Consider the following 18,917-nt stretch of genomic DNA (forward strand, 5'->3'; position numbering starts at 1 on the left):
TGTGGTACATGAGTGTTGAATAGATGGACGAACGGAAATAGAGACACATGCATGGATGGACGCATGAACGGACGCAGGGGCGGATGCTTGGACGAACGCAGGGCTGACGCATGAACAGACGCACAAACGGACGGGCGGATGGACGCATGGACGGTCACACAGATGAACGCATGGACGGACGGAAGCAAGAACGACTAGACGGACGAATGCTTCGCCCCTACCTCCATCATTCACTCCATGTATATGCTGCAATTTTCGTCTGGATTATTTTTTTCCGTTTAGCATTTTCATATATATAGATAAGCAAACATATACGGTGAATGACGATGACATCGACATTGACGCCGACACCGTAAGCAAAATCCAACTGACAGGGTCTGTATAACTGCTTTCGCATTAGTAATGAACAAGGTATGGGTAATTACACAAAATAGGAGCTAAAAAGTCTCAGTAGAAGAAAACAGTGGCGAAATATGCTGACAACTTCCATTGGAAGCATTGTTTTATGTTACAAATGGAAATACACAGGCATTATTGAAAACGAACAAAGTACGCGAACGGTATTGCAATATTGGTCCGCTCTATATTTGCAACTCGTGTAGAACAGATGATCTCGGCCTAACGGGTTATCATGGACGTAGCGCACGCATGATTAGTACTGACCACTGATAAGCCAAAAAGAAAAAAAAGTCTCGCATGGAGTGGTTTACGCAAGCGCTCTGACTTGGTGTCGCTGGAACTATGTTGCTTGCTTGGGTAGATGATTTGGAGCGCCCGATGTTGCACAAAACTGTGTTCGCAACTTGTCGCACTCCATACTCACTGAGAACTGTTAACACGAGCTGCACTGTTTGCGGGTCCAAGCGTCGTGAACTACAGAGGCACTCAAACCTCCTTCCCAACGGCCACTGCCACACGACCCGTTCTTTGCAATGGGTAGCAGCCCCATGACTTCTGTCAAAAAGAAATAATTCAGAAAATATGGTTTTAACTAGCACGTTGTAATGGCGAGCCATTGGCGTCACGTTGGAACATACCGGCCATCACCTAACAGGAGAAGTCAACACGTGAACACGTCATTTCACTGGTTCTTCATATTTTGTAACACCAACATAGACGCACTCCTGCTTTCCGTTAAAACTTAAATATTTTTTTCCGCAATCCTGAGGGGTGGTTCACAGCACTTTTGTGGCGTTGCTCGCTTTTGCTCAATGGTTGACGCGTGTCAACCACTGTTTGCGCAGGTGAACTGTCTACGCAAATTATACTTGAGTTCTCTGAAGCACCCAAGCAGGCACCATCCGCTACTGGAAAGGTAAGTGTAATTGATGCTACGACTGGGTCTTTACTGCCCCATGCCCTCATTATTAGGGACAATAAAATGATGACATGGCAATATTGCAGTGATCTGTGTATGTATACGACCCCGGCGCAGCTGAGTGTCTACATTATGGACAAGGCACCCGTGAGGCGTCATTTATTTCATCTACAAAGTGCTTTATTTGAGTTTTAAGTTCGTTCTTGAAATAAGCGCGTTTCGTCGAAACAGTAAGGGTTGTCTATTTTACAGCGAAAGCAGTAAAATAAATGCTCAGTTTATTTGCTGTTTGATAATAATGAGAACTTGAAGATAGTGTAACTCATCGGTGGTAAAGCCCGACAAACATCTCTAGCTCCCCAATAAATACTTCTCTCATCAGTGGTGTTTCTACACTCGTTAACATTCTACACACAAATAGTTGACAATATTCCCAAAGCATCACGCTAGTGCACGTGCTATAGTACAGAAATTTATGGCTTGCTTCGTACTACATACGACTGCACGTTCTGGCTGTTGTAATTGACGGAAGTAAGAAAAGTAGTCATAATGTTTTGTTCAGCGCCCTTACAGATCGCAAAAGCAGCTGCAGAATCTCTTTGCCGTTAGTAAAACGTACAGACATTATGCAAAAAAGCAGCGTGAAGCCTCTATGTTTACGTAAAGTTGAAAATATTACAGAATGGTCACTTATCTGAAGACATACTTCAGTAACTCAGAAACGTAGGTCCAAAAGCACAACAAAAACGTCGCAATAATAATGAACAGCCTTTAGCCAATGCAAACCCTATTGTTTTTTCATATAGCGATATATATCCCGAGAGCAAATAAAACATAGCGAAATTGATGGATGACAATACTTGATTGTAGCCTCTCGAAATGCACTCTGGAGCGTTGCAGGTCACCCACGTAGGGAAAGTAGGCTAAATTTTCTTCTACGTTGTGGGCTCAACTGACTGCTCATAGTTGTTCTTCGAGTCCGGAACAAAGGCAAAATATTAGAGCTTGTTTATAATATAGTTTTTGTATAGACTGCGTAGAAGCATCATTGGTTCACAGCTAAAAATTACAAAAAATCACAGCATATCAAAGGAGTCATCATCATTATCAGCTCCTCTAGGTCCACTGCAAGACAAGTGCCTCTCCTATGTTCCGCCAGTTAACTCGGTCCTGTTCTTGCTGCAGCCAGTTTATACCAGCAAACCTCTTAATCTCATCTGCTCACCTAACTTTCTGTCACCCCTAACACGCTTGCATTCTCTAGGAATCCAGTCAGTTACCCTTAAAGACCAGTGGTTATCCTGCCTACGCGCTATATGCCCGGCCCATGTCCATTTCCTTTTCTTGATTTTAACTATGATATACTTAACCCCGGTTTGTTCCCTGATTCACTCTGCCTTCTTCTTGTCACTCAAGGTTACACCTACCATTTTCCTTTCCATTGCTCGCTGCGTCGTCCTCAATTTGAGCTGAACCCTCTTTGTAAGTTTTCAAGTTTCTGCTCCGTAGCTAACTACCGGCAAGATGCCGCTGTTATATACCTTACTCTTGAGGGACAGTGGCAATATTCCTGTCATGATTTAAGAGTGCTTGTCAAATGTTCTCCACCCTATTCTCATTCTTCTAGTTATTTGAGACTCGTGGTTATTACCTGTCCTAAGTATACTTAGTCGTTTGCAACTTCCGGTGCACTACTACATCTCTCGAAGCGCTGAAGCTCTTCTGAGGTTCTTGTACATAATTTTCGTTTTCTGCAGATTAATTCTAATAGCTACCTTTTTGCTCTCCTTGTCTAACTCCGTAATCATGAGTTGCAATTCTTACCCTGAGTTACTCGGCAATGCAATGTCACCGGCGAAACACAGGTTACTAATGTACTGTCTTTTAACTCTTATCTCCAATTCTTCCCAATCTAGGCCTCCAAAAACCTCCTGTAAGCAAGCGGTAAATAGCATTGGGGAGATTGTGTCTCCCGGCCTTACACCCTTCTTGATTGGTATTCCGTTGCTTTATTTAGGAAGCATTCTGGTAGCAGCTGATTCCCTGTAGATTTCTTCCAGAATGTTTATATGTGCTTCATCGACGCCTTGATTCCACAGTGTCTGCATGACTGCTGGTATTTCTACTGAATCAAACGCCTTCTCATAGTCTATGAAGACTATGTATAGTGGTTGGTTATATTCTGAGCATTTTTCTATTACGTGATTGATAGTATGAATGTGGCAGATTGCTGAGTAGCCTGTTTGAAATCCTGCTTGTTGCTTTGGTTGATTGAATTCTTATGTTTTTTAAACTCTGTTAGCAATTATCTTTAAATAGCTTCTATACTACAGTGAGCAAGCAGATCGGCCTGTGATTCTTTAGGTCCTTGTCATCTCCATTTTTATGTCTTAAGATGATGGTAGCATTCTTCCAAGACTCTGGTACTCTTCTCATCAGGAGACACCTTGTAAACAGGGTGGCTAGTTTTTCTAACACCATCAATCTCCATCTTTCAGCAGATCTGACGTTACCTGATATTCACCAGCAGCTTTGCCTCTATGCATGCTTTCCAAGGCTTTTCTGACTTCTTCTATCATTACAGGTGGGGTGTCATCTGGGTTACTGCTAGATCTTATAGTATTAAGGTCGTGGTTGTCCCGGCTACTCTACAGATCTCTGTAAAACGCCTGTGCCATTTTAACTATCCTATCCATATCGGTAGTAATTTTGCCTTCTTTGTCCCTTAGCGCTGAGACTTCCCCTGCTACCCCACCGATTACCAAAGAGAGGGAAGAACACTCAACCCATTTTCTGTTCGGTTCCCTCTTGGACACTTGTCTCAATCACTTTCCACAGACAGGGATTCGTGCTGGGGCCGGGAAGTAAGAGACGCTACGATCTGATCCTGTTTACTGATTCATTTTATTTTTTGCTAACTGCAACCCGCGTACATCAACCTCTACACAAAATTATAACACCTGATTTAGACACTCGCGACGTTCGACACAGGGCAGGCACATAAAGAAAGTAACTGCAACAATTGAAGTGTATGCATATATAAAGAAAACACACGACGACACAAATGATGAAGTTATCCATGAATAAAACCACGCAATGTCTCAACAGGCCGCATCCCTTCCGGCAAAGCTCGTTTAATTAAGAGAGGTGAAGTTCGTCTCACAGAATGTTCATATTGACGGGGGCCTCGGAGCTGGCTGTTCGAGTCGGGCTCAGGGCTTCTTGGTGGGGTCATTGTCCAATTCGTCAGCGTCTTCATTGTCTTCGTCATCGTCACCTTTGTCGTGCCTCTCAGTGATTTCCATCTTAGTCCTCTTTTGTAACGCTCCATTCACTCGCCTCCTATCCCTAACTTTCATTCCTCATCGTACCGTCCTTGCCCCAGTCATCATCTCATCGCCTCTCATCGCTATCTCTTCGCACCGTTATTTTCCTTTTCCATTCCGTCCCTCTACCATCTCGGGCTCATTGCATCGTATCTCTCACTCTTCTCGCTTCTTCTCGTAGTCCCTTTTCGTAGGACCCGACTCCGCCCTACTGGGGCACCCAACCAATCACCACTATCGACGCGGCATATTTTCTTGTCAGTCGGAGTGTGTCGTCTTCGACGGCCGCTCCCGCAGCCCACACGAGTAGAAAACCCCCTGCCAAACAAAGCCGAGCATGTAACAATGTACAAACTCAAGCCTCAGAGAGAGAGATGGGCGAGCTGTCCCAAGACATTTTAATTACGGGTGAACAATGGTCCCGATGCTTCCGACAAAGTGCGTCGTTTGCAATGGCAAACGTCCGGAGTTTGCAGTGTTGTGCCGAAAACCTTTCGGCCGAACCAATTGCCCCGGTTTCTGGTACTTGATGAGCCGATGTCTAGAACGAGTCTCGACGTCTCCATGCAGCTCGGTGTCTCCCGCGAAATTCTCCGTAGCCGTGCCTTCTTCGTCATTCAACGCCACGGATGGCCATCCGCGCAGAACGCAGTAATGAGTCCTGGAGCCACGGAGGCTGACGGAAAGTCAGACCGGACCGGGCACAGGCGCTGCGGCAGGGTCGCATTCCCCGAACCAACAAAAGGTGCTCTGCTGCTCCCTCATGCCACAAATCTGAAGGGTGCGCGCGGATTATTGCCACCATACACTGTCACACTGTCTGTAGACAACAACGCGCCGCCCGGTCCTCGTGTTTGCGCGGGGGGGGGGGGGACCGCAAGAACAGTAGAAATAATCCTTCCAGGTACTCCACTCCGGAATGCCCATTCGTTACACCGAAGGTTCTCTTTTCCTTTTTTTCAATGCGTGGGTTCAATTAACGAGCGTAAACGTCTTGAAAGGACCAGGGTTCAGTACGTGTTTGCGGGGACGTCACAGTGCATACATCCGATTTTTCTCTATCCCAAGTTTCCTCTTCACTGCTTTGATGCTTCCTCCGTTTTTCAGAGCGTGTTCAATTCTGTTCATGTTACACCTTTTTACATCGCGTACCCTACGCTTATTATTCTACTTCGAAAGCTCTGACCGTTCTATTTTGTCTGTTGTACCTCAGACTTTCATGCTTTGACGCTTCTTAATAAGATTATTCGTTTCCTGGGCGAGCTTGCCAGTGTCCTTTCTAACTACCCTGCCTCCAATTTCCACTTAACACTCCATAATGATACTCGTCAGATCATCATTCATTGTATCTATGCTAAGATTGGTTTCCTCAATAAGAGCCGAGTACCTCTTCTGAAGCGAGACTTTGAATTCCTGTACTTTTCCTCTCAGTTCTATCTCATTGATTGGCTTTTTGCGCATCAGTTTCTGTCATTCCTTCTTCAAGTCTAGGTGAATTCGATACCGTACCAATCTGTGGTCACTGCATTGTACCTTGCCAACCACTTCCACATCCCGCACGATGCCTGGGTGTGCATTCACTATAAAGCCTATTTAGTTCTTAATTTCGCCATTAGGGATCCTCCATGTCCACTTACGGTTTCCTCGTTTTCGGTAGGAGGCATTGAAAATACGTAATTTATTGCGTTCTGCAAATTCTACTGGTAGTTCTCCTCTGGCATTTCTAGAACCGATGCCATATTCTCCTACTGCCTGGTCTCCTTTTGCCCGGTCTCCCTCAGCACCCTCTGCTGCGTTGCAGATCTGACCACCGCCGTGGTCAGTTGCTTCGCAGCTGCTGGGGACTGAGGGCCGCGAGTTATTTGACGTATGCATGTGGGAGGTAGTGGCCAGAAACTGTACCAGGGTGGCCAATTCTTTTCTGGTGAGACTGCTGTCCCCCCCGTTAGCTCGGGTCCCTTGTGTCGCTACACACCAAACGCCTGTTTACGCACACGCCCTTGCAGGTACATACATACATACATACATACATACATACATACATACATACATACATACATACATACATACATACATACATACATACATACATACATACATACATACATACATCTGCGACGCAGCACTTCTCTTCCTGAAATTGGGCTTCCAGCCCTCGAAAGGCCTCAACGTAAAGCAGACAGGGATGGATACATTGTCACGGGGTCATGACGTGGACGAATGAAGCATACTAAGAGTCGAATAACAAACTGTTTATTTGGGCGAACCTGTGCCCAGTAAAGCGAAAGTCGGATTACAGTAGCAGTATTAGATTGATAGCTGCGACCGGAGCGTCGGCCGTCGATCAACTTACAAGCGGCGAGGCTTGACGGCAATTATACCCTTGCCCTCGAATATTCTAGCGTTATCTCTAGCGGCGATGTAGGTTCCCGAATAATCTATGATGTTCCCGAATGAATGATTGAATGATTGAATGAATAAACTCCGGACGTTTTACCGAGCGAGGTGGGGGAAGAGGGTGTTAAACTCTGTCCCCTCCCACTCTCCGTCGATTATGATGGCGGTGCCTAAAAGTCCGGCAGTTTTACCGAGCGAGGTGGGGGAAGAAGGTGTTAAACTCTGTCCCCTCCCACTCTCCGTCGATTACGATGGCGGTGCCTAAGGTGACCGCTCGAAGTCCTTGCACCAGGGTGGCATCTTCAGCTCTCCAGACGGCCCAAAGCTGGTCGGCCAGCTCATCGCTTAGTGGGTGTAATCTTAACAAAAACAAAAAACAATCTACTAAAGCCTCGAAGCTTCTCGAACATCGTGGGCGCGGTTTGCGCTGAACGTAGTGTAAAAGGCTGATAACAAAACTTGAGGAAAGGAACTTGGCAATATTATCAACGTTATTTATCGCATAGTTTACTGCGTCGGTGAGCAATAGCAGCAGTAGGCTCCTTAGGTCTGCTGTGAGGTGGTAAAAATAAAGATTGCTTTTCAACGTTCATGCGCACCACCCTGCTTGCTCTTTGCAGGCCGCTGTTGGCTGCTTTAGTTTATTGCTTGGTTAAGCATCGCAAACACACTTGGAGTTTGCTGACGCGCCACCTGTCTCCTTATCTCCTTGCAGTGCTCTCTCTCTCTCTCTCTCTCTCTATCTCCATCGCGTCGGCAAGTTCGAACATAGCAAATATGTTATTGCGCCCATAGCTGCCTCATTAGAAGAAAGAATTCATGCTGTACCTTGTGATTATGGTGATATACCAAGTTTGAGTACAATACAAATTTCGTCTGGTCAAATATTTTTAAAGCATTATTGCACCATCTGACAATTATCGTCCACGTGGAGTGCCTGAAAACTGCTATTCCAAAATGGTGCGCATTACAGACTGCAAACAAGATACCCGCAGGTAACCTTACCCGAGAGCCATACGCAGCGCCACCACTAATCACGACAGTATACCTTGTGATGTATAATTATCCTGAATGAACATTGAGACAAATAACTGTGCTAATTCAACGTGACCAAGCATTTCAAGCAACTGCGGCAATAATTAGCGTAAAAGAAAGTAAAGCCAATCTGAAAGTTCTGGTTGCTTAGTCCATCGCAAATATATGATGGTGCTCAATCGGGCATACGACTGAACAGAACAGTAGGCCCTTGAAAAAACAAAGCAAAAACTCAATGTTTTTGCTTTGTTTTTTGTCAAAGAAGAAAGAGCAAAGTTCGACGCAATTCGATATGGAAAGCGACGCTTCAGTTTCTTGAAGAATCATCGATGAAACACAGTTGGAGTGTAAACAACGATTCATGTGAGCCCTACTGTTCTTGATAGATATGTGGGGTTGAACGTCCCAAAACAACTATATGAGTATGAGAGACGAATTAAAGGAGGGCTCAGAAAATTTCGACCACCCGGTGTTCTTTAACGTGTGCCCAAATCCTAGCACATCGGCCTACTTACTTCTCGCCTCCATCGAAAATGCAACAGCCGCAACCGTGATCTGATCCCGCGGCCTGTGGGTCAGAAGCCAGTTCTTCAGCCACAAGATCACCTGGGCAGGGTGAGTCATAGTATGCAAGAAATTTAGTTTCGTGCTCCCATTGTCATCAATGAAATTCCCTAAAGTTTTGACGCATTGGATATTTGGCACTTGGGCTAAGCGATCGCCAGCAACCACAGTAGAGCTAAGCCCGTTTGTACTAATATTTAACTTGTTAACGATCTTCGTGCGCGACTTGTCGTCGCTGCAACGCACAGTGAACTTATGTACACGGCTGTATAGTATAAATGCATGCAGTTGAGTATTGTACACCAGTACGCAGCTATTATACGCAGCAGTTTACTATCTGAGTAGGGCAATCTTGAGACATGCGCGCGCGCACTATGCCCTTTACAGACACTTGAAAACATATGTCTCTACCTGCGCTCTTGAGCGCTCTTCAGAATCAATTGAGTGCTAGTAACACGCGCCTCGATGCCGTTTATATGCCCGCTCTCTCAGAGACGCCACAATAGAAGGGCGCCTACTCAGCACACATAAATCCCGTCGCTCCCTTAGCCGAGCGCTGGGCCAAGATCTTCTTCACAGCCTGTTTGATCGCATGTGCCGATTCTCCAGCAACGCAACGTACCTGCGAGGGTAGGCGCAACTTTCAAAGAATGCGAGCGTGGCGCCGCGTTTGCTTCGAGGATGGACAAGTGTTTTTGCGCACCCACTTCTTCTTTGGCATTACCATAGTCGGCATCCACACCGGTACCGCCCATGGGGTTCGCACGTACGGACACCGCTCTTTGTTTGTAGAAGGAGGCAGGGTGGGAGCGTTCCGCAGCGCCTCTGTAGATTCGCCTCAGCAGGTTGCATGAATGCATGCTCATTTCTTGTTTGCTCGCTCGCGCCTCTGTTCTTTCAATCTGCGTCACGACGTGTGCTCTCCAGCACCAGTGGACGTGAATGCTTAGTGTGTAGCACTCGGCGTTGCCAGAAGTGGGGTGCTATTGAGGAAGGGAAGAGGCGTCGACAGGTAACGAGCAAAGAAGCTGTAACGAGTGGGGTGTTGGAGGCGCTGTTTCGCGCTATGCTCTCCTTAATGTGGATGGAGTGGATGTACTACGCCATGCTTCTCCGATAGTGGCAAGGATTATTCACCGCCACACGGAGGCCGCTGAACTGTGGCGAGGGGCGGCCATTGATTTTACCCCTGAGCAATTCGGAAATGTAACTTGCACTATGCTTGCGAATATTAAATTCTGGGCAATTTTTAACAATGGAATAGTATTGAGATCAGAAGCTTTGAAAGGTGTTACATGAGGAATTTCGCCACTGTGGAGGTGACAATGGCGAATGCGGAGGGATGATGGTGGACCACGGTGGTTATTTGGTCCTTGATTGCTTGGGGTCGATTCAGTCACTGATGCCGAAAGTTAGAGAGTTACATTTCAGACGGCGCTTCAAGAAACAAGCATGTGAAAATTATACACGCGGAATATTTAGGGGTTAGCTGTTAGCTCCATGGCAGAAGTTATTTATGGTAAGCCACGAAAAAAATTGGGGTATCTTTAAGCTTCGCCTTTAGGAGTTGGTCGAGATTGCGAAATCCAGCCCCTAGTGCACCCTTCAACCGCTAAGTGCATACTTACTAATATGTTTTGTTACGCACACGCACACACACACACATGCACAAACACACGCACACAAACGCGCGCGCGTGCAAGCGTGAGCGGTTGGTGGCACACAAACACACAAACACACGCCCAAGCGCGAACGTTACATACAGGTTTTTGGTCAAAAGCACGGCGCAAGAACACTTTAGGTGAGCAAATGGCGCGAAGCGAGAGTTTGGTGGGGAGGAACCGATTATGTACTCGTTTGCGGCGTGCCGATAGATGGCTCGCCGGAACGACGACGGTTAAAGCTCTAAAAACCGTAGTAAGCTGCTGGCGAATTCCGCAAAGCATATCTGGCACATGAGCGATGGTTTCTATATCTGAGAAAACCGAGTAATCACGTGATATCAACCAAGCGACACGCATAGAGCGGCGCCGCGAAAAAGGGGGGGAGAAGGGAAGATGTTGACGGTGCGGTGAGGGTGTTAAAGCGACGATAAATGAGCACCACTACTTTCCTACAGCCCTGGGCTTTTCTACACCAAGAAGAGGGGGAAAGGAAGAAGGGGGAAAGCTTATGGCTCCATCTTACAGGCTCCAGCGAAGCAGAACATTATAGGGTAGCGGATAGCCTCGGTGTTCACACAGCTGAAATATTCTTGCCGAGTGATCTAAAGCAAGAGTCACATGGCCTCCAGGTTACACGCCACGTGCTCCCTATATCAGATATCATAAACAGTCTCACAATACCTCACAGATGGCAGCACATTATCTAGCGTTTGCTGTTTGCTTGATCAACGACTCTGGAAAAGCATGATATGTTTTGAGGAAGATGAACATAGTTTTTCATCTTTAGAGCTGTTTGAAAATTCCTGTGCGTTTTAGGGGCCATGGCTGCACTATTTTGGCCTTTTTTGACGTAGTTTCTTGGCCTCCCAAATGTGCCTAAAAATCGCCGAATGGGATCGTTTTCGTCGTACCACCTGTCGAAAAAAATGCGTTGAGAAGACTTCTTCCACTACATAACATTTATAATCCACTACATGGCATATATGGTATAGTGTTCTTTATGGTAGGACAGCTGCTTATTAGGACAGCTTTGCGGTAGGACAGCCGCTCACCACTCGAACGGCCTAGGTTTTATCCTCAGGGAAACCTAATATTTTATACCTTATTTTGTTTCCTTCTTTCTCAATATTTCGCTCACGGACAATTTCTCGCTCACAACCAATGCGGCTGACGCTGACGGCGGAATTTCTGTGACACAAGCTCTCTAACGTTATCGTGCTAAATGAAGAGAGCCACTTGTTTACAACAAGCATGCACCGGGCAATTACTCGCAAAATGTGCATATCTTTGCGACGCTCCTCAACATCTTCTGCCTGCCTTGTCACATACACTAAGATGGGGCGCATACCCACCGAGTGGATCAGTAGCTATAGGTGTGTTCGCATTGCCAGACGACTGCTTTCACAGCGAGAACATCGCACAACCTACATACCACCATGTCGGCAAATTTATGGACTTCCTCCACTTATACGTATCGCTCCTTCATCTACGTAGTGGGGTATATTGCAAATGCCGTTTGCAATTATCCTTTTGATGATAACCTCAGTCAGCCTCTGCTAGTACCCAGCGTTACCTCGGTTCTTACGCAAGCTCATCTGCAACAAAAATTATAGGTACCTTTAAATAAGGCCCGTACACGGGATGCGAATCGGTCCATTAGCAAAGGCTGCGAATCCATCAGTATTTTGTAAGGCGCATTCACGCAAACATGCACGTGCATTGGTAGTTCAACTGCCTAGGTGCGGTGGTACTTAGCTCGTCGGTGCGGGTGTAACTTTTAGAAATCGTCCACGTATGTAACAGCGGTGAAACATGCTCTGCAGTGTTTATAGATCAACGCAATGGATCAAAGATATTTCCTGCACCGGAAATAATGGGGGTTGACTGAATGAATACAATCATGTCTTCCGGGCATAGGGAATACAACTGTGGCATCACGTTTGTTTCAACAAGCATTTGTTATTATTTCGCAAGAAATCATTTTATTTGTGAGCGTGACGTCTGGCCTATTGGCGCTTCTCTTAATATAAAAATTACAGCATTTATTTGCTGTTCGTTGAACATGCATTCTCTTCACAGAGGCTAGAATAAGAATCAGAATTTTTATTACTAAATGTTGAGCAATGTTACAGGGATTGAATAAACAGATGGACGTCCCAGGAAGTGCATCGGATACTCCTGTACAAAGCAAATACGGTAGTAAACACTTGAATGGACAAGTACCAAAAGATGCCATTGAGGCGAAAAACTTAAAACAACAGTAAAAAAAATACGAAGGAGATTGCATGAGATAGCACGATTATGACATATGAGTAAACAAATGTAAGACAAAAAATTATAGACCATCTGCCTTGCTGTGACCAACGCCAGAGCTGACGAGGGAGCGGCGCTCTTTTAATCCTCAAACAAGTAGCCGACCGGCCGGCTTTCTATGCCCGCAAGTATTGTCCCTCCTAGCCGGAGGATGAGACATCGTGTCGCCACGACGCTGTAAGCTCTTCGAGATAGGACAACAAATACCCAAATAAAACATCATTCATTGGCGTCACGTAATAACACATTTTTTATATGTAAAGCTAGCAAAACGGCCGCGAGCGCATCATGAGTGTGGCATGTAGTCATGTTGTTACATGACACACGCCTCATGATTATTATGTTTGTACCAGCCACATACCTTCGTCATCCATTCACGTACCGTAATACCCAATTTGGTATATTTAACGCTAGCGAAAAGGCCGGGAGCGCTACATGAGCGTGGAATGTAGTCATGTTGTTACATGACACGCATGTTATGATTTTCATGTTAGGGTCTGTCGCTTGTGTTCGCCAGGCATTGATGTCATGCCATACAAGTTTCGCAACATGGCAGGTGAATGAACGAAACCACCTCAAGAGGTGCAGAACCACGAAACGTAAATCATGACATTTATTACATGCTTGTCATAATTTTTATGTTATGACTAGTCAAATATGTTTTTCATACAGTTATGCTATGCATTGCCAAGTTTGGTATCGACACCATTATCGAAATGACCAGGAGAGCTAAAAGTCGTAGGTGGCTAGTAGATAAATAGATAGAAAGATAGATAGATAGATAGATAGATAGATAGATAGATAGATAGATAGATAAATAGATAGATAGATAGATAGATAGATAAATAGATACGCTCATAGTCACCGAGGTTCGCTAAGAAATGCTTCGCATTTAAAAGGTGAAATGGCACCACAAAAAAACAAAACTAGAAACAGCAAATAATGAAAAACCTGCCCAAGTGATGCTTCCTAATAATAATACAGACCATCTTTAACATCTTATTAACATGTGTTCTTTTTATACTTTCCATTATGCTACGCATCATACCAAATTAAACGTTTGTGGACTACATGCAGAAGCGTAGTAAGAAAGCGCGTGTTGGGACTTCGTAGCCTTGGCTGTGCTGCCACAGGAAGTTGGCGCCAAGTATAGGTGTATTGGCTAGAGCCGGCAGGTGAGGGAACTGCTGCGGGTGGGAAAGAGAGTGCCGTCAACGCGCAACTGCGACTTGACCGACCGTTCAAACAAATGCGGTGGGGAGAACGCGGTGTGGCGCGTTGGCACTGAGATACAAACGGACATCGTCACACAGGCTATATATTTAAATAGCCGCTTCGCATCTAAAAGGGTTCAACAGCTAATCAACCTTTATCCAAAATACACTAATAATAAAGAGCACAAATAAATAAAGAAACTATATATCTTCTGGTTATTATGCACGAAGTACATGTTTAGATCTTTCCTAAATTGATGAAATGATATTGTAGTTATCAGCGTAAGTGGAAGAGGGGTCTACAACAAAATGGAAGTAAAAGTTGTGACTCAATAAACAATTGTATCGGGCCAGTTGGTAAGCATCCATCTTGATAGGAAGCGCAGCCACTATAACAAAGAACACACAACCGCTTGTGTTGTGTGTTCTTTGTTATAGTGGCTGCGCTTCCTAGCAAGATAAAGGTTGTGGTTTTCTTACCATACTTTGTAGAAAGTATGGGTGAAAGAAAATGGCTGCTGAATACGAATCGAGTTGAACTCTGAATCTTAATACCAGGAAACACAAAAAATTGTGGTGAAAGTTCATTAATAATAAAGTTGTAGAAAAAAATACCTATGTTTCATGTAGAGAGTTGAGTAATGCAAAGGATGTCATTCTCGCGTTGAAAAGATTTAACAGAGGAAAAGCGAAATCTCCATGTAAATATTCTTAAAGCATGGCTCTGATCGACTGAGGGAGATGCGAAGGGAGCTTGGGGTAAATAACGTTCCGAAAAAATTACTAATCACGTGGGTGTTAAGAGATGCAGTCCTTTCTCCTTGACCGAAAAAAATTGCTAAGCTTGCCCTAAATCATACAATAATCGATCATACTAAGTCTGGTAGTCTGCTAACTGAACGCGCCTTGGGTAGGCTTTCAAACTCTCAGGTCAGTCTTTCGCATCGCTTGCTAAACTATAGCAAACGTTGCTAATCTTGCTCTCGTTCTTTTTGTATTGTTGAGGTCATTTTTCCGACCTCCTTCTCTTACAATTGATTTCGCTGCCTGTCTGCTTTTTTATTTCTTTCTTTTGTTTTTCTCTCTATTTTTCTTTGTCTTTACATGTCTCTGTTTCTCCATTTCTCACTACCTACAATTATTTTCCTGCGGTCTCTGTTCTTTCTGTTTCACTTATTTCTTTCTTTCACCTAATTCAATCTTTTTTTTCCTCAGTGACCCTATCTTTCTTATTCCCTCATTTTCATCCTGTGAACCCCGACTTCCTTCTCCAACAGAATTGTTATAATGTACCGCCGAAGATTTTGTATTCCTTTCAGTCATCCTATCTTCTCAGCGCCGGGCATATCTCAGCGCCGAGCATATCTGCCCTACGAAAGCCGAGTGTTGGCTTTTCTTCCAAAATGGCCTGTGTCCAAACATGCCGAGAACACGCTCCTGTCCATAATGCAATGATAGCACACGTCAAGGTGCACCGTCGGTCCTTATTGGCCGCCCGTGACAGTCCCTACCCCGGTAACTTCCCTTCGCGTGGTGCTCGCTCGCTTGCACGAAAGGATGACGCGCTGCTCTAGCAGGTGGCTTCTCGCACGTGCTCTTGGCAGCGGTCCCTGGTCTGATAGCCCTAGCGGCTCACAACAAGCCTACACTCGGCCGGTCTTGCAGAGTTTCCTGCCGGCTCGCGAGCCCGTGATTGTCGCACTGTGATACATCTTGCATATCGTGCATAAACCCTTGTTTGTTGACGACTGTCCACGAGGTCAATCTCTGTGCCGTGTCGGTCAGTCGACGAAACCGGCCGTAGCGTCATTTTGCGCTACGTTGGTGGATATTGTCCTGTTCCTTCACGGTCGCTTCGTAGGGTCAGCCTTTAGTAAACCCATCAACACAACGTCCGAAGCTTAAGGAGGGGCTTGGTTTCTTGTTGTACGTTCCATGGAATCGTTGAGGATGAATGCACTGGTGGCATCCACAATTTTCTTGATCTTTGCGACCGTCGTGCCTTTGTTCTCGTGTTTGTCTCTTTACTGAAATCAATGAGCATAACTGTTTCTTTGACTCCCCGCAGCTCGGCTATTCCTCTTGCAACGAAAACATCGTGGGTGACGAACAGATGCTGATTACCATCAACTACGCTTTCCTGGTCTGCTGATTGCAGGGTGTCGAGTAAAATAATGACGCAGAACGAGGCGGAATGGTGACCTGTTTCTCCAGGACATTCAAGACGTGGCTTTCAGGTGGTGTGCGCGGTGGTAGTGATTTTCCTGTGGATACTGTTACCAACTGTGTTCTCAGTTCAATGACTGCATCCTAGAGGCATAAGAAGTACATGCCAAGGATGGCATCTTTTGAATAATCCTACAGGACTGCGAAGCGTACGGGATGAATATGATTACTTGGTGGCTTCCAGCTGTGCGTTACTTGTTGACCTCCAGCTGAGCGGATTTTGGAGCCTCTCCAAGCAGTCCTAACATTTTTTCAACTTCGCGAGGAACGACCCACTGCAGAACAATTTGTCGCCTCCAGTATCGACGAGACCAGTGACGTTGTGGCCGTCGATGAAAACTTCAAGATCGATAGTTAATCGCCTTGCGTTCTATAGACCGCGGCGTCGGATCACGGTTACGTCGGTTTACTGCGCTTTTACCATGTGGCTTCGTCTGGTCTTCCGGTCGAGAAACTTCTACTTCAGATCTGCATCTGTGTTTTTCCTATTTCATTCTGGCGTAGTCGGCAGCGTCGGCGGAGGATCTTCAGTAATTATACGTAGAGCAACCGCACCTTTTTCGGTTGGTGCCCTTAGTTTTTTGGTAAGTGTTGTGTTGTTATCTGTATTACGGTGCGTGAAAGGCATCGCCGATGAACAGTGTTAGTGACGTCAACATGTTATCGTACATGCGCGAGTGTCTGGTGGGCGTATATATTCTGGCTCTTGTTCTGTTGCTGTGTGAATCGTTACTTTGTGCTGCAAGCATGCAGTGCCGTAAATAAAGGTGTTTTATAAGGCCTTGGTCTTTCTCTTCTGGCGGATGCAACAAAGTGGCGATGAGGGTGGGACTTGGACAAGAACTGAAGACGGCAATGGCTCTCAGCAAGCTACCGGAATTGGCTCCCGGCAGCGGCAGCTTCGACGTGTTCGCCGAAAGATTCAAGCTCTACACCACAGTCAATGAGATTGCCGAGGCCAAGGAACTACATCTGTTCTTGAGCGCCATCGGAGAAGAAGCATACGTGACGCTCCGAAATCTGCTACTACCCAAGACGCCGAGCACGTCGTCATACCCGAAAGTCGTGTCGGCGCTGAAGAAGCACTATTCTCCGAGGCGGTCAGTGGTGAGTGAAAGATACCATTTCAACCAAAGGAAGCAAGCCTCTCAAAAAATTGTCGCAGAATTTGTCGTGCAGCTGAAGAAATTGGCATCATTATGTGACTTCGGCGCCTTTTTGGAACAAGCGCTTCGTGACCGCCTGATAGCAGGCCTGCATTCCGAAGCCATACGTTGCCGGTTGCTGGCCATGAGCGACAGCGAGCTCACCTGGGAGCGCGTCTGCAACACCGATACGGCCATGGAGGCGGCAGCGAAAGACGCCGTGAAAATGGTCGCGGAAAACACCGCCGAACAGTCAGCCAGCTGCAGTGACATACATTGGCAGAGCCAATCAGCAGCGTTGCGTCGGAGTTCACAAAGTGGGGCATGCACCGGCCACGGCTCCGGCAAAACAAAGACTTCGGTGACACGGACTACTAAGACTATCTGTCAGCGATGCGGTGGACAACACGCACCTGTAAGTTGTCCTTTTCTGAACAGCAGGTGTTATAAATGTCAAAAGAAGGGCCATGTCGCGAAAATGTGTAAAAGTAGGGTTGTACATCATCTAGAAGAGCAGCACTCGTTGGACACTGAACTGCTAACGCTTTGTCACACCGATAACCGTTCGGGCAACCGTGCCATTGTAATAAATGTAAGACTAAACGGGAAAGAGGTACCCATAGAACTAGACACGGGAGCGGCAGTTTCTATTATGTCCGAAGCAGAGTGCGCGAAGTATTTTCCTGGGGCAAATTTCAGGCAAACAGATGTCAGACTTGTTACATATAACGGTACACCCGTTGATACCAAAGGCGTCATTGACGTTGAAGTGCAATACCACGAGCAGTGCTTTCATTTGCCGCTAGTAATTGCGAAAGAGACGAAATGTGCAAGAATGCCTACGTTGTTTGGCCGTAACTGGATGAATAAAATCAAAATCTGATGGCATGAAGTTATGCAAGTGAAGGCACTGACAAAAGAAACTCCCTTGACTGACAAATACCGCGAAGTGTTTGAGCCGGGTTACGGAGCGATAAGAGGGTTCAAGGCGAGCATTGTTGTTAAAGAAAACGCTTCACCTGTATTCTGTAAGGCGCGATCAGTGCCGTATGCGCTACGCGAACAAGTCGAGCAGGAATTGGCAAAGTTAGAAAAAACTGGAGTCATTTACCGGGTGCGGCACAGTGCGTGGGCGACACCTTTGGTGATCGTACCCAAGAAAAATGGCAGGGAGCTTCGGCTATGTGGTGACTACCATGTCACAGTAAATCCTGCCATTGAGGTAGACCAGTACCCGCTCCCTCTGCCAGAGGATATTTTTGCAACTTTACATGGTGGAACTGTCTTTTCGGTTCTGGACTTGTCCAAGGCGTACTTACAGCTCGAATTAGACGAGCGAGCACAAGAACTGCTCACTGTCAATACCCACCTGGGGCTGTTCAGGTTCCGGCGCTTGCCATACGGCGTAGCCTGTGCACCGGCGGTGTTCCAGGCCGTGATGGATCAGATCCTACACGGCCTCTCAGGAACAGCCTGTTACTTAGATGACGTCGTCATCGCAGGCGCAGATAGAAAGCAATGCCATGACAGGTTGGAGCAGGTGCTCATACGCCTAAGAGAACATGGCATACGGGTCAACACTGAGAAGTGTAAGCTGTTCCAAGAACGAATCAGATACCTGGGTCATGAAGTTGACCAGAATGGGTTGCATCCTACGGCGGATAAAGTAGCTGCGATCAAGCAGGCGCCAAAACCGGACAAGGTGACTCAGCTCA

At 46.1% G+C, this 18,917-nt stretch overlaps 1 protein-coding gene across 1 annotated transcript in view; it reads left to right on the forward strand.

Annotated features, from left to right (window-relative positions):
• Positions 1–14,176, forward strand: part of LOC142767677 (uncharacterized) — a 79,453-nt gene extending 65,277 nt beyond the window's left edge. The window contains exon 4 of the transcript XR_012885094.1: positions 1,245–14,176. The gene's annotated coding sequence lies outside the window, so the exon portion shown is untranslated. The remainder of the gene's footprint in view (positions 1–1,244) is intronic.
• Positions 14,177–18,917: the final 4,741 nt, after the last annotated feature.

The sequence above is a fragment of the Rhipicephalus microplus genome, chromosome 7 (assembly GCF_043290135.1).
Source record: "Rhipicephalus microplus isolate Deutch F79 chromosome 7, USDA_Rmic, whole genome shotgun sequence".
In the NCBI taxonomy this organism is placed as follows: domain Eukaryota; kingdom Metazoa; phylum Arthropoda; class Arachnida; order Ixodida; family Ixodidae; genus Rhipicephalus; species Rhipicephalus microplus.